At 45.0% G+C, this 14291-nt stretch overlaps 1 pseudogene; it reads left to right on the plus strand.

Annotated features, from left to right (window-relative positions):
• The first annotated feature begins 2299 nt into the window (after window positions 1-2299).
• LOC146352653 (actin, cytoplasmic 2 pseudogene) lies at window positions 2300-2879 on the plus strand (annotated as a pseudogene).
• The last annotated feature ends 11412 nt before the right edge of the window (window positions 2880-14291 follow it).

Consider the following 14291-nt stretch of genomic DNA (forward strand, 5'->3'; position numbering starts at 1 on the left):
AGAGATCCTGGCCTTCCTCTCTGTGACAACCTTTCAAGTACTTGAAGAGCACTATCATATCTCCCCTCAGTCTTCTCTTCTCAAGGCTAAACATGCCCAGTTCTTTCAGTCTCTCTTCATAGGGCTTTGTTTCCAGTTCCCTGATCATCTTTGCTGCCTTCCTCTGAACTCTTTCCAGCTTGTCTGCATCCTTCTTGAAGTGTGGTGCCCCGAACTGGACACAGTACTCCAGATGAGGCCTAACCAGTGCTGAATAGAGGAGAACTAGTACTTCCCGGGATTTGGAAGCTATGCTTCTATGAATGCAGCCCAAAAGAGCATTTGCCTTTTTTGCAGCCACATCACATTGTTGGCTCATATTCAGCTTGTGATCGACAACAATTCCAAGATCCTTCTCGCTTGTAGTGTTGTTGAGCCACATATCCCCCATCTTGTAACTGTGCATTTGGTTTCTTTTTCCTGGGTGCAGAACTTGGCATTTATCCCTATTAAATGTCATTCTGTTTTTTTCTGCCCAGCACTCCAGTCTATCCAGATCACTTTGAATTTTGTTTCTGTCTTCCAAAGTATTAGCTATCCCGCCCAATTTTGTGTCATCTGCAAATTTGATCAGCATTCCCTGCACCTCTTCCTCCAAGTCTGGCGGGTCCATTAATCATGTACTGTGGGTTGTTTGCAAAACAACCCACCCTGCATGGCTAGTCACCCATCATGGACTAGTGTGAACAAGCCCTTTGTCTCTCTCTCTCACACACACAGGTGTGCACGCATTTTGTTTCTGTCTTCCAAAGTATTAGTTATCCCACCCAATTTTGTGTCATCTGCAAATTTGATCAGCGTTCCCTGCACCTCCTCATCCAAGTCATTCCTCCTTTTTACCCTTTTTGAAGATAGGGATGTTAGCCTTCCTCCAATCATCTGGCAGATGATTTTCTTGAACGTGTGCTCAGAAGCTCTTCATTAAGCCCATGTTTGTTTGGGGGAGGGGAAGCCTGTTGATTGGGCAGTTAATATACCTCAAAGACAATGTGCTAGTTGCTCTCCCTCCTCGCTGGCTCCACGCTCTCAGTGCCTCCTGCGGGTGGCGGCAGCTGCCTGCTTGCCTGCCCACCTTATAAATGTGTGTTTGTATGTGGGGTTTGTCATGAACTTCTACTCGTAAGCAAGTCCTCCATTGCACTTTGTTTAACATGCAAGGGAGGGGGAGCAACCCTCTGCTCACCAGCTGCCCCACACCTATGCAATTGCTGATGTTCATTTCTACTTGTGGAGGGACTCGGCCACCCCACCCCAACTAATGCAGGTTCAGTTCCTATATGCAATGCAAAAGCAGGGGAATACAGCACTGCGTGTACCATGGAATGAGCTAATTTGATTCTGTAAAAATGTGGATTTTTCCCAAATCGCTTCACAGTGTTTCTGTTTAGATTGGCCCCCATGTTAGATTGCACTGCCCTCCGATGATCTGGGGATGGATCCAGGATCTTCCTTCAGCACGAGGAAGGGCTGCATTCACAGAAGGTCCCTCCACCTGATGTTTGAGGATCCACCCTCCCCCACATACCACAGCTCGCCCCATTCAACAGGCTCTCCTGACTCTCTGTGTAGCAATTTCAGATGGCTGGAGGGGCTGCTGTGGGAAAGAGAGGTGGAGAAGCCACATCTGCCAGCATAATTGGTCTAGCTTAAATTTGGATCCAATCCTTGGTGGGCTCCCATTCAACAGATACATTCTCTGCAGTTGTTGTTGTTGTTGTTGTTGTTGTTCAGTCGTTAAGTCGTGTCTGACTCTTCATGACCCCATGGACCATAGCACGCCAGGCCTTCCTGTCATCCGCTCTCTCCCAGAGTGTGCTCAAATTCATATTCATTGCATCGGTGATGCTATCTAGCCATCTCATCCTCTGCCGTCCCCTTCTCCTTTTGCCTTCAATCTTTCCCATCATCAGGGTCTTTTCCAGTGAGTTTTCTCTTCGCATTAGGTGGCCAAAATATTTGAGCTTCAGCTTCAGTATCTGTCCTTCCAATGAGCAGTCAGGGTTAATTTCCTTTAGGATTCTCTGTAGTACTAAATTTCAAATACCTTCAAGGAGCTCCATTTTCAAAAGTGCCCAATTACACTCCCTAATCAATGATGAGCAGAGGAAGAGGTTAGTAGCCCCGAATGAGACTATGGGAGGGTGACCTAACGCCTTCCTCTCTACCATCATTGGCATAGCATGGACACGCAGCAGATCTAGAAGTATCAGCTCCTTCTTTCCTATGTCAGAAAGTTCCCTCCTCCTTACAGATCTGCAAAATGGAAGAAGGAATTGCAGTGCTTACCACTGACAATGGGTCTAGTATGTGCGAAGAAGGCTTTGCTGGAGATGATGCTTCTTGTGCTGTGTTCCCTTCAATTGTAGAGCACCCACTCCACCAGGGCATCATAGCTGACATGGGCCTGATAGTTATGTAGGGTATGAGGCTCAAAGTGAGAGAGATATCTTGACTCTGAAGAACATGATATTGTCACCATCTTAAATGACATGGAGAAAATCTGGGTATCAGATTTTCTACAATGAACCTCCTGTTGCCCCTGAAGAGCATCCTATATCGCTGAAATAAGCTCCTTTGATTCCCAAGGCCAACAGAGAGAAGACCAGACAGATCTTGTTGGAGACACACAACACTCCAGCCATGTATGTGGCCATCCAACCTATGTTGTCCCTGTATGTCTCTGGTCATATTCTTGGTAATGTAATGCACTCAAGATGCCATCACACTCACACATACTGTCTGTGCCCATCTGTGAGGGTTATGGTGTTCCTCATGCCATCCTGTGACTTGATTCTCAACATTATCAATGTTGTTGCCTACAAAGAACAGCTATTCAATAGACTGGTGTAAAAACAGGTAATGTAAATGCCATTAAAACCTGGTGAAATCACTAGAAAAGAATGCATTCCACATGAAACAAGAGAATCAGCTGCTGCTGACTGCAGAATAGGCGGGGATCTTACGAATGCTGGTGTTGATGTGTTTATCGTGCTCCATCTGCTCTAGTGTCAACAGGTTCCTCTTTCAGTCATGCAGTCTATTACATGGAGGTGATGATTTCTGGGAAGGACCAGCCTTATTCTGAAAGGTGAGCAAACAGCAGTGGCGCCTCTAATTCTTGCATCCACCATGAATGATATGTAAACCCAGGTCAAGATTTTTCTTATCATTGTTAGAATGAGGGAGGGCCATGTTTTCAGCTCACCACTGGAGACCCAAAGTTAATCTTTACAGAGATCGTCTAGCTTATCACAATCCTAAATGCCTGGCATGCCCATCAGTTTTCATACTAATGTGATCAAGAGTGTGGCCATACGATAATGAGATTTTTTTTCTTCCCTTATGTTTTTTGGTCCTTCTAGAGCAGGAGCAGGGAACTTCAGGCTTGTGGGCCAAAACTGGCTCTCCTGGGGCCCCAGTCTGGCATTGCAAGGTTCTCCAGATGACCATGCCCTCCTTCCCTTGGCCCCACCTGCTTTCCCTCAACCACCAATCATTTGGTGGTTTCCCAGCTTTTGTGTTTTTTCTCCTGTTCTAAAAGCTTGAACTGGCTCTCCTAAGGCTTAGTTACTGGCAGTAAGGGCACAATCCTATGCCTGTTTAGAAAGAAAAAAAGTCCTACAATTGTAGGACTTTTTTTTTTTTTGGTCTAAACAGGCATAGGATTGCACCTGGAGGGAGCAGTCCAATCCTATGGCCCCTAGTCAGTGGCTAGATGGCCATAGGATATCTTGTTTTCTGGGAACCGACCTTGGAGGCTGAGCTCCAAGGCTGGTTCCTAGAGAACCAACCTTCTCCACTTCTGCGCTGCCTCACAGGCAGCATGGAGAAGCCCCATGCTCTGCACTCGCAAGAGGAATGCAGAGCAGCCAAAATGGGGCATTCCGGGGCGTGCGGAAATGCTGGTACAACACATCCAATGTGTCATCCGGCAGTCTCCTCCTCCACTCCGCCGTCCCGCAGCTAGACAGCCAAAAGAGGCCATCTAGCTGAAAATGCAGGGCAGGAGAAGTGTGGAGGGAACGACCCCCTCCATGGTTCTCCTGCCCTGCGTTGGAGAGGCGGTCGTCTCCGAGTTCAGAGGTGGCTGCCTGTCTGCATAGGATTGCGCCCTAAGAGTTTTAAGCTAAAATTGGCTGGTATTTTTGGCATTTTGGCCCCACCCCTTTTGCAGTTGCCCCCATTGGGATGTGGCCCCCAAGGGCTTCACAAAAACTGATTCAACCCTCAGGCTGAAAAAGGTTCCCCATCTCTGTTCTAGGGAGTGTGCATGCCAGTTTTCCCTAATGGGAATACCTCAGGAAGGCAAGATTTATTTATACAACGTATACACGGATTAGGAAGGAGGAGCGAGGAAAAAACCTACAGTCTCACCGTTCTAACATTTCCCAGTTGCCACTGATCACTCTGCCATCCTCTTCCCAGTCCCAATAAGGCTTGATCTGTATGTGCAGCATGAATGCGGTGACAGACTCCCTGTGCTGTTACGGACAGTGGACTGTACCACTTAAGCCTGAAGGGGGAAATGCCATCAGTTAATGCCCCCCTACAAAAAAAGAAAATAAAGGGGGGGGGAGTCCCTCTGTGCTTGGAAAAAACAAAAAATACCTGACCTCAACCTCTAGCACATCGCGAAGAAAGGTTCTAGCCCAGTCTTCTCCTTGCTGTGCTAGTTTTCTACTTGCATGATGTTTCATATATTATGATTAAAAAATGTGTTTTCCTTTCCTGCAATCAGGGGTCTATTCCACCCTTTCATTCTGCTGCACGTGTAGATCAGGCAGCTTGGAAACACTCATTTTTAAATTCTGAAGCCTCCCTCCCCACAGTAGAGGAAAACTGGATAGGTTTGTCTTAGTGAAAGGAAAGGAGATGCGGTTCCCTGCCTCCTATCACAAACACCCATTTTTTTCTCTAGCTATCTCACTCAGCTGCTCTCTCCTGCTTGTCATCTTGTAGGGAAGACTAGCCAAGTGAGATCACTGGAGATAAATGCCTGCTGTGCAGCAGCATCTCCTTCCTGCCGAGTCTGACTTCAAGGCAAACGTCAGCTTTCCTGTACTGTCAACTTTCTGAAGGGGCCTTCAGAATCATCAACAGTCAGAGCCCGCCTGCTCTTCATGAGGTGAGTATAATGGGTAGCCCAGCTGATAGATGCTGCAAGTCATGTCAAGAACAGAGTGGACCTGTGTGGGGTGCAGTGTGTTTTTAGCTGTGTGGAGTGTGTTGGAGTTGTGACAGTGATTAAATCATGTTGAGTTTACTTTTTTTTAAATGCAAAACAGAGTTTGTATATGTCCGTGGGTGAGAAATTTGGCCTTCTAGTTTATGTGTTCTATAACCTTGTTGCACAGGGTGTTTGTATTAAGCACCCCTCTTACTATGTGGATGTGGGGTGGTCAAATTCCAGAAGTCTGGGGGTTATTTTTGCCCCCTGGACTCCTGGCACAGGCTAAACCTAACCCTTTTGGTGCTCTGTAGTGGCTATAGAATGCAAACAAGCTAAATCTAACCATTGCCATGTTCTGTAGTGCAACTGAGTGTTTTGCCAGTGATTTTAGCTTTTGGTGGGTGCTCCAATTTTTTTTATTTGGGGGCAATGGGGGGTGGGGGCAGTAGGGGCCCCATGCAGACCACATTGCCCACCCATGCTCTAGACTCTTACAGATCTCAGGGAGCTCGCACACTGTGTTGTACTTCTGTCTAGACTTTTTTTTTTTTTTAATGTTGGGCGGTGATAATCTGTGCAGTGTCAAGTCACCTTGTGCCGCTTCCCAAGAGTTCTTCGAGTGTCAATATCCTTCTAGCATTAGGGCAATTTTGTGCCAACAAATAAGGGTGAGTTAGGGAGTTTGGAAGGCCATCACCTTTCAGTAGGATGCTACTTTAGCTACTGCAGTGCCAATATTGGCTTGTGTCATTGCAACTGAATTGGGAAATAGGACTGGCCCGCCCTTGAATCTGATATAGTAGACAGATGAATCTGATATAGTAAAGATTGATGAAAATGCAATAGTGTACATTAAGCGAAGTTCTGGACAGATCTGTACCAGAGTTAAACTGGTTTAGTAGTCATTCTCTCTCTTCAGGGAACTTTGGGAACTAGTTCCGTGGGAGTAGGGGGTAGGTATCTTGAAGAGAATTCTCAGCACTCACACCGAACTACAATTCCCAAGATTCTATGGATGGGACAGAATGAGTTAAATTGGCATAATACCAATATGTTTTTATTTTTTTACTGAAGATATGCCTTCCCTGAGTTTAATGGAACTAATTCCCAGGAAAGTGTGTATAGGATTGCAATCTAAATGTTATTTATATGGAAACTGTGATAATAAAAACTAGGACACATGATAAACCTTTGTGAATCTGAAAGCCTGTTGTGACTCCCAACTTTTAAATCTGCGTTTAAGCAAGATATACCCTTTTCACATATTTTCCTTCATCCAACAGATTGGGTGTCTGCCTGCTAAGTATAGTTCGGATGGTTGAAGGAATCTAAACCACCAGTATTCAATTGCTGAAGATGTCTTGAGATCAGTGTGCAAACATCCATGGTGGTCTTCTGAGAAAGTAAGAGGAATCTGTCAAGTTCCCTTTCTGGTCCTTCAAGTTTTCCCATCAGGCATCTCTGAATGCTTGAGTGAAAAGTTACAAAGAAGCTGAAAGTGGATGGAGCACTCAGTCAATGGAAGTAAAGAACATGTTTACACAAAGTATGCTTTACCTTGCTGAATGGTCTGTCAAGCTGTGAGAACTTCATGTGGGGTGTGGGTGGGGATGGAATCTTGCCAGACTTGAAATGTTATGGAGCAGAAACAGTGACAATAGCTTTAAAATAATTATGTTGTAGCCTAATTGACCACAGCAAAGAAGAAATACTTAAAAAAAAAACTCCTCAGATTAAGTATAATCTGCAGTCAAAGTAGGGCCCTGCAGAAGAAATGTCAGTGACATACAGTACAGGATCCCAAAGTAAAGAAGTTTTAGGTACTCCTGTGAACATTTTTAAAGCTATACATTAGGAATCAAACTGACAAGGTCATCAGGTCCAATGCCTGGCACCAAGACAGAAGTTCCAGAAAAAGTACTGGCATCACAACTGAGTACCATCTGTAGCTATGCCCTTTGGCTGCAACCTTATGCCCATTTATTTGAGAATAATTTCAACTGAACTCAGTGGGGCATGCACCTGAGTAAACATGCATAGGATTGTGGTGTATCTTTTCTATGGATCTCTTTTTAAATAACATGGATGCAACCTCGCCTGTACGGTTATCTAAGTGTCAGATTAGACAATGGGGTGGTTTACATGACACAACGGCCCACCATGTGGTGAGGCTGTGGCACATGCGAGATGCATGTGGCCACCATTTTGCATATGCAACCCCCCACTTGGGGGTTATCATGTTGTGCGAACCTGGCGAGCATGGTTTATGTGAGGGTTAAACAACCTTTGTATAACCCTAGAACAGACCATGGGTTATGTGAGTGTTGTTTAACCTTCACATAAACCACACCTGCTGGGTTTGCACAACATGACAACTCCAAGTGGGGGTTGGATATGCAAAGTTGCACCCATGGTTACCATGGCTCATTGTGCATTAAATAATCATGATGTGTTGTGTGAACCAGGTCATTACAGTAAACACATGGCTGCCATCAAAAATAGCAACCATGCATCTAATTTCCTCTTCTCCTTCAGTAATGTCCATGACGATTTACATAAGTACATAAGAAGAGCCATGCGGGATCAGACCAAGGGTCCATCTAGTCCAGCATTCTGTTCACACAGTGGCCAACCAGCTGTCGACCGGGAACCCATAAGCAGGGCATGAGTGCAACAGCACCCTCCCACCCATGTCCCCCAGCAACTGGTGTACATAGGCTCACTGCATCTGGTACTGGAGTTAGCACATAGCCATCAGGACTAGTAGCCATTGATAGCCTTTTCCTCCAGGAAGTTGTCCAACCCCTTTTTAACTGGTGTTCTGACATTTACCTGTGTTCTGACTTCATATTTCCCAGTTTTCCATCTCTGTTCTACATCACTGACTGTCATGATGGAGCCAGGCAAATGCAAGAATTTCATGACGTCACAACACAGTTAAGATATACTAGATGTGGGGGTAGGGGGAAGCAGACACACCTGCCATTTATGGCGGCAACAGCAGCAGCCTTGGGTTTATCATAATTACTAATTTGGCTCTAAGACTTAGGATTGACTCATTTAGAAATCTTACATTAGGTTAGCATTGTCTTGGAACCTAGACAAAACAATTAAGCTAAGAAAAATCTTCTTCAGACAATGGTACTCACAGCACCCCAGTCAAATAAACAATAGCACAGGATGAAAATATTGTACAATAAACATGCAAAGTGAAATTTGAATCGAAGTATTTGTAAGTAATGTTAATGTTAATCCCATTTAGCATAGCAGTACCATTTGTAATCACAGAAGTTAAACATGTTGGCCTCAATTCAGAGCATGGGTAAGATACGGATGCTTCAGTCCCATTGAAATACATGAGAGCTGACTGCACACTCTGCATTGTGACCATTGTACAATTCTGAACAGGATTAGTTCATTCAACTCCAGGCCACCAATCAACACCAGAACCTAGAGAGCCCTGTAAGTGTACTCAAGTGGGCTGTGTACACAGAACAGGGCTTTTGCCTTTGTGCTGAAGCAGCGGCTTCTTGTGCCACATTTACAAACCATGTCTGAAGCACTCTGGGATTTTCAGGGCCATTTGTCAAACTGTATGCCGGTCTGCTGTTGCAGAATCAGAAGCTCCACTGCAGATATAGTTCCCGTTGTGTGACACTACAGACCCTGTGCCTCCCCAGAAAAAGAGAGCTGTGGCATTGGCTTCAGGAGTGCTAATGGCATCTTCCATCCCACGACAAAATGCAAAGTCAGGTAGGTGGGTGAGGGTTTTTTAGGGACCATGGCATGACAAGAAAGGGCAAACCCCCCTCGCTGAAGCAAATGCCAGCTCTCCTTTTCTGGGAAGGACCTGAGTCTGTAATGTGGCGTTAAACAGGTAACCTGCCCACTTCCCCATGGGCTGTGCTCTTGATCCTGATACCCCCCACCCCCAGCTGCTGTTTAACAATAACAGCAACTACAAAAACCCAGTTATGGGAAATGTGACCATACATTCCAAGTATCCTCTAGTTCATCTTTGAAATGATACAAGGATCATTTCCTTGTATCTAACGTTAGTCCTATGTAGAGTAGATCCACTGAAATGAATGAGACTCAAGTTAGGGCGCAATCCTATGCATGTTTAGACAGAAAAAAGGCCTACAAATCCCAGCATGCCCCAACCAGGAAGGCATGCTGGGATTTGTGGGGCTTTTTTCTGTCTAAACATGCATAGGATTGCACCTTTAGTCACAACCATTGGAATGAATAGGACTTCAGTTAGTTATGACTAACTGAGGTCTCATTCATTTCAATGGGTCTAATCTATGTAGGACTATCACTGTATCCTAGGTGACGATTTTAAACCTGAAAGCATTAAGATGTCCATGTTCTTTAAAGAGCAATGTAGCATCTTACAAAATGCTACTCATTGTTTACATATGCTACAAAATATGTTAATAGATTTTTAAAATGATTTTTTTACAACCCCCCTAGATTTAACCATATGGTAGTATTATTTAAATTGTTCATTTCCTGCAACATGCCATTAATATTTAGACTTCATAGTTTTTGCTTTTGCTTTGTTTGCTTTTGTAATCCAAACCTTGACTTTGAAGTAATTGATCAAAAACTACCATCTATTATCATATACAATAACTCTGCCAGAGGTCTGGCAACCCCTGAGGAAAACAATTATAAGCTCACAAAAGAACAAGTTTGAAAGAGGACATGAAACCAAAAGACGTGTACAGCAAGCAGCCACTCAGCAAGTGACTCCACCTTTTAATCAAAGTTCTCCTTATGAATGGCTAAGATTTTTTCCAACCATGAAGTCCATTTAATTGGACATGGCTAATGAAGACACTATACACATCCCCATAAAAGGAGTACTGGCCAACTGCTGAAGACAAAGAGAAGTTGATAAGTCTATGTTTGACAAGAGAAGTTGTTGTTGTTGTTCAGTCGTTCAGTCGTGTCCGACTCTTCGTGACCCCATGGACCATAGCACGCCAGGCCTTCCTGTCCTGCGCTCTCTCCCGGAGCGTGCTCAAGTTCATATTCATTGCATCCGTGATGCTATCTAGCCATCTCATCCTCTGCCGTCCCCTTCTCCTTTTGCCTTCAGTCTTTCCCAGCATCAGGGTCTTTTCCAGGGAGTTTTCTCTTCGCATTAGGTGGCCAAAATATTGGAGCTTCAGCTTCATTATCTGTCCTTCCAATGAGCACTCAGGGTTGATTTCCTTTAGGATGGACTGATTTGACCTCCTTGCAGTCCAGGGGACTCGTAAGAGTCTTCTCCAGCACCACAGTTCGAAAGCATCTATTCTTCGGCGCTCAGCCTTCCTTATAGTCCAGCTCTCACAGCCATACATTACTACTGAGAAAACCATAGCTTTGATTAGACGGACCTTTGTTGGCAAGGTGATGTCTCTGCTTCTTACTATGCTGTCTAGGTTGGCCATAGCTTTCCTCCCAAGGAGCAAGCGTCTTTTAATTTCATGGCTACAGTCACCGCCTGCGGTGATCTTGGAGCCCAAGAAAGTAAAATCTGTCACTGCTTCCATTTCTTCCCCTTCTATATGCCAGGAAGTGATGGGGCCAGATGCCATGATCTTAGTTTTTTTAATGTTGAGTTTCAAACCAGCTTTTGCACTCTCCTCTTTCACCCTCAACAAGAGGCTCTTTAGATCCTCTTCGCTTTCTGCCATTAGGGTGGTATCGTCTGCATATCGGAGGTTGTTGATAATTCTCCCGGCAATCTTAATTCCGACCTCTGATTCATCCAACCCGGCATTTCTCATGATGTACTCTGCATATAAGTTAAATAAGCAGGGTGACAATATGCAGCCTTGTCGTACTCCTTTCCCAATTTTGAACCAATCGGTTGTTCCATGTCTGGTTCTTACTGTTGCTTCTTGACCCTCGTACAGGTTTCTCAGGAGACAGGTAAGGTGGTCTGGTACTCCCATCACTTTCAGAATTTGCCACAGTTTGTTGTGATCCACACAATCAAAGGCTTTAGCGTAGTCAATGAAGCAGAAATAGACGTTTTTCTGGAATTCTCTTGCTTTCTCCATGATGCAGCGAATGTTGGCGATTTGATCTCTAGTTCCTCTGCCTCTTCTAAACCCAGCTTGTACTTCCGGTAGTTCTCGGTTCGCATACTGCTGAAGCCTAGCTTGTAGGATTTTGAGCATCACCTTGCTGGCATGTGAAATGAGCGCAATGGTGCGGTAGTTTGAACACTCTTTGGCATTGCCCTTCTTTGGAATTGGAATGTAAACTGACCTTTTCCAGTCTTGTGGCCACTGTTGAGTGTTCCAGATTTGTTGGCATATTGAATGCAGCACTTTAACAGCATCATCTTTTAGGATTTTAAATAGCTCGGCTGGAATACTGTCATCTCTGCTAGCTTTGTTGTTACTAATGCTTCCTAAGGCCCACTTGACTTCACTCTCTAGGATGTCCGGCTCAAGTTCAGTGACCGCACTATCATGGCTATCAGGGACATTCAGATCTTTCCTGTATAGTTCTTCTGTGTATTCTTGCCACCTCTTCTTAATCTCATCTGCTTCTGTTAGGTCCCTGCCTTCTTTGTCCTTTATCATGCCCGTCTTTGCACAAAACGTTCCCTTGAGATCTCCAATTTTCTTGAAGAGATCTCTAGTCTTTCCCATTCTGTTGTTTTCCTCGATTTCTTTGCATTGTTCATTTCAGAAGGCCTTCTTGTCTCTCCTTGCTATTCTCTGGAACTCTGCATTCAGTTGGGTATATCTTCCCCTTTCTCCCTTGCTTTTTGCTTCCCTTCTTTCATGAGCTACTTGTAAAGCCTCATCAGACAGCCACTTTGCTTTCTTGCATTTCTTTTTCTTTGGGATGGATTGAGTTGCTGCCTCCTGAACAATGTTACGGACCTCCGTCCATAGTTCCTCAGGCACTCTGTCTATCAGGTCTAATCCCTGAAATCTATTCCTCACCTCCACTGTATATTCATCAGGGATATGATTTAGGTCATACCTGAACGGTTTAGTGGTTTTCCCGACGTTCTTCAATTTAAGCCGAAATTTTGCAAGAAGCAGCTCATGATCTGAGCCACAGTCAGCTCCAGGTCTTGTTTTGACTGACTGTATGGAGCTTCTCCATCTTTGGCTGCAAAGGACATAATCAATCTGATTTCGATATTGACCATCTGGTGACGTCCATGTGTAGAGTCGCCTCTTGTGCTGTTGGAAAAGAGTGTTTGCTATGATCAGCATGTTCTCTTGGCAAAACTCTATTAGCTTTTGTCCTGATTCATTTTGTACACCAAGGCCATGCCTGCCTGTTATCTCGGTGATTTCTTGACTTCCTACTTTAGCATTCCAATCCCCTATGATGAAGAGGACATCTTTTTTTGGTGTTAGTTCTAGAAGGTGTTGTAGGTCTTCATAGAACCGATCAACCTCAGCTTCTTCGGCCTCAGTGGTTGGGGCATAGACTTGAATTACTGTGATGTTGAATGGTGTGCCTTGGATTCGTACTGAGATCATTCTATCATTTTTAAGATTGTACCCCAGTACTGCTTTTCCCACCCTTTTGTTGACTATGAGTGCTACTCCATTTCTTCTAAGGGATTCTTGCCCACAATAGTAGATATGATGGTCACCTGAATTAAATTCGCCCATGCCTGTCCATTTGAGTTCCCTGATTCCCAAGATGTCGATGTTCAATCTTGCCATCTCATGTTTGACCACCTCCAGCTTACCTTGATTCATTGATCTGACATTCCAGGTTCCTAAACAATATTGTTCTTTACAGCATCGGATTTTCTTTTCACCACCAGACACATCCACAGCTGAGTGTCCTTTCGGCTTTGGCCCAGCCGCTTCACTCTTTCTGGCGCTATTTGGAAATACCCTCTGCTCTTCCCCAGTAGCATATTGGACACCTTCCGACCTGAGGGGCTCATCTTCCGGCGTCATATCTTTTAGCCTTGTGATACGTTCCATGGGGTTTTCTTGGCAAGAATACTGGAGTGGGTTGCCATTTCCTTCTCCAGTGGACCACATTTTGTCAGAACTCTCTGCCATGACCTGTCCGTCTTGGGTGGCCCTGCACGGCATAGCTTATGGCTTCACTGAGTTACGCAAGCCCCTTCGCCACAACAAGGCAGTGATCCATGAAGGGGGACAAGAGAAGTACAGCAACCTATTGCTCCTTAGCAAAGAATGTAAAAGCAAGCCAATTGCTGAAGTCACATCTTGGTAATTTCACTTACAGAAGCCTTACAAAAGAGCAGGAGTGGGCTGACTTCAATTTAGTATGGTCTTTTTTTCTCTTTGCTTACCAGAATCTGCAAGATCCACTCATGTGGTTTTAAATGTACAAAGCCAAAGTGCATACTCAGGATGCCTTAACAGTAACTAATCTGTGTTTATTTCCAGAAGCGTAGCCATGTTAATCTGTTGCAGCAAAAACAACAAAGAGTCTTGTGGGACCATCAAGAGTAACACATTTATTATGGCATAAGTCCATGAAATCTTTTGGCATAATAATTGTGTTAGGGCACAATCCTATCAGGATGGCCATTACCCTCTGAACTCGGAGGCTTATGGCCATCCAACGCAGAGCGGGAGGAGCAGCAGAGGCGATCTTCGCTTCCATGCTCCTCCCATTCTGCATTTTGGCTACACAGGCTTTTTGGCACGTGTAGGTGGGGCTCTGTGGAGCAGGAGGGAAGGAGGCTGGGATATGGCATAAGCCAGGCTCCCCAGTCCCCTCACCTCCCTGCCCACCAGCATGCCCCCTTTCCCTCCTCTCCAAGGTCGGCTTTGCAACCTTGACAAAGCAGCCAGCATGGTTCTCTCTGCACTGGCTGTCAGGGGGAGGGGGCGATGGGCTCAGATTCCTGGATCCAAGGTCAGAGCGGTGTCTCTGACCTCAGATCCAGGAATCCAAACTATCCTATGCGCCCCGCAGGCTCTGTCTAGGGTCCATAAGATCACTCACTTAGTGTTCCGGCATCTTATTTATTTAATTAATAGGGCAGTAGATTACATTGCTGCTCTGCATAGCAATTGACGTAGCACTAGCCTAAGTGACCTCTAGTGCAACACCAGTA

The sequence above is a fragment of the Heloderma suspectum genome, chromosome 2 (assembly GCF_057233095.1).
Source record: "Heloderma suspectum isolate Gila_16-S chromosome 2, 16-S_ref, whole genome shotgun sequence".
Classification (NCBI taxonomy): Eukaryota; Metazoa; Chordata; class Lepidosauria; order Squamata; family Helodermatidae; genus Heloderma; species Heloderma suspectum.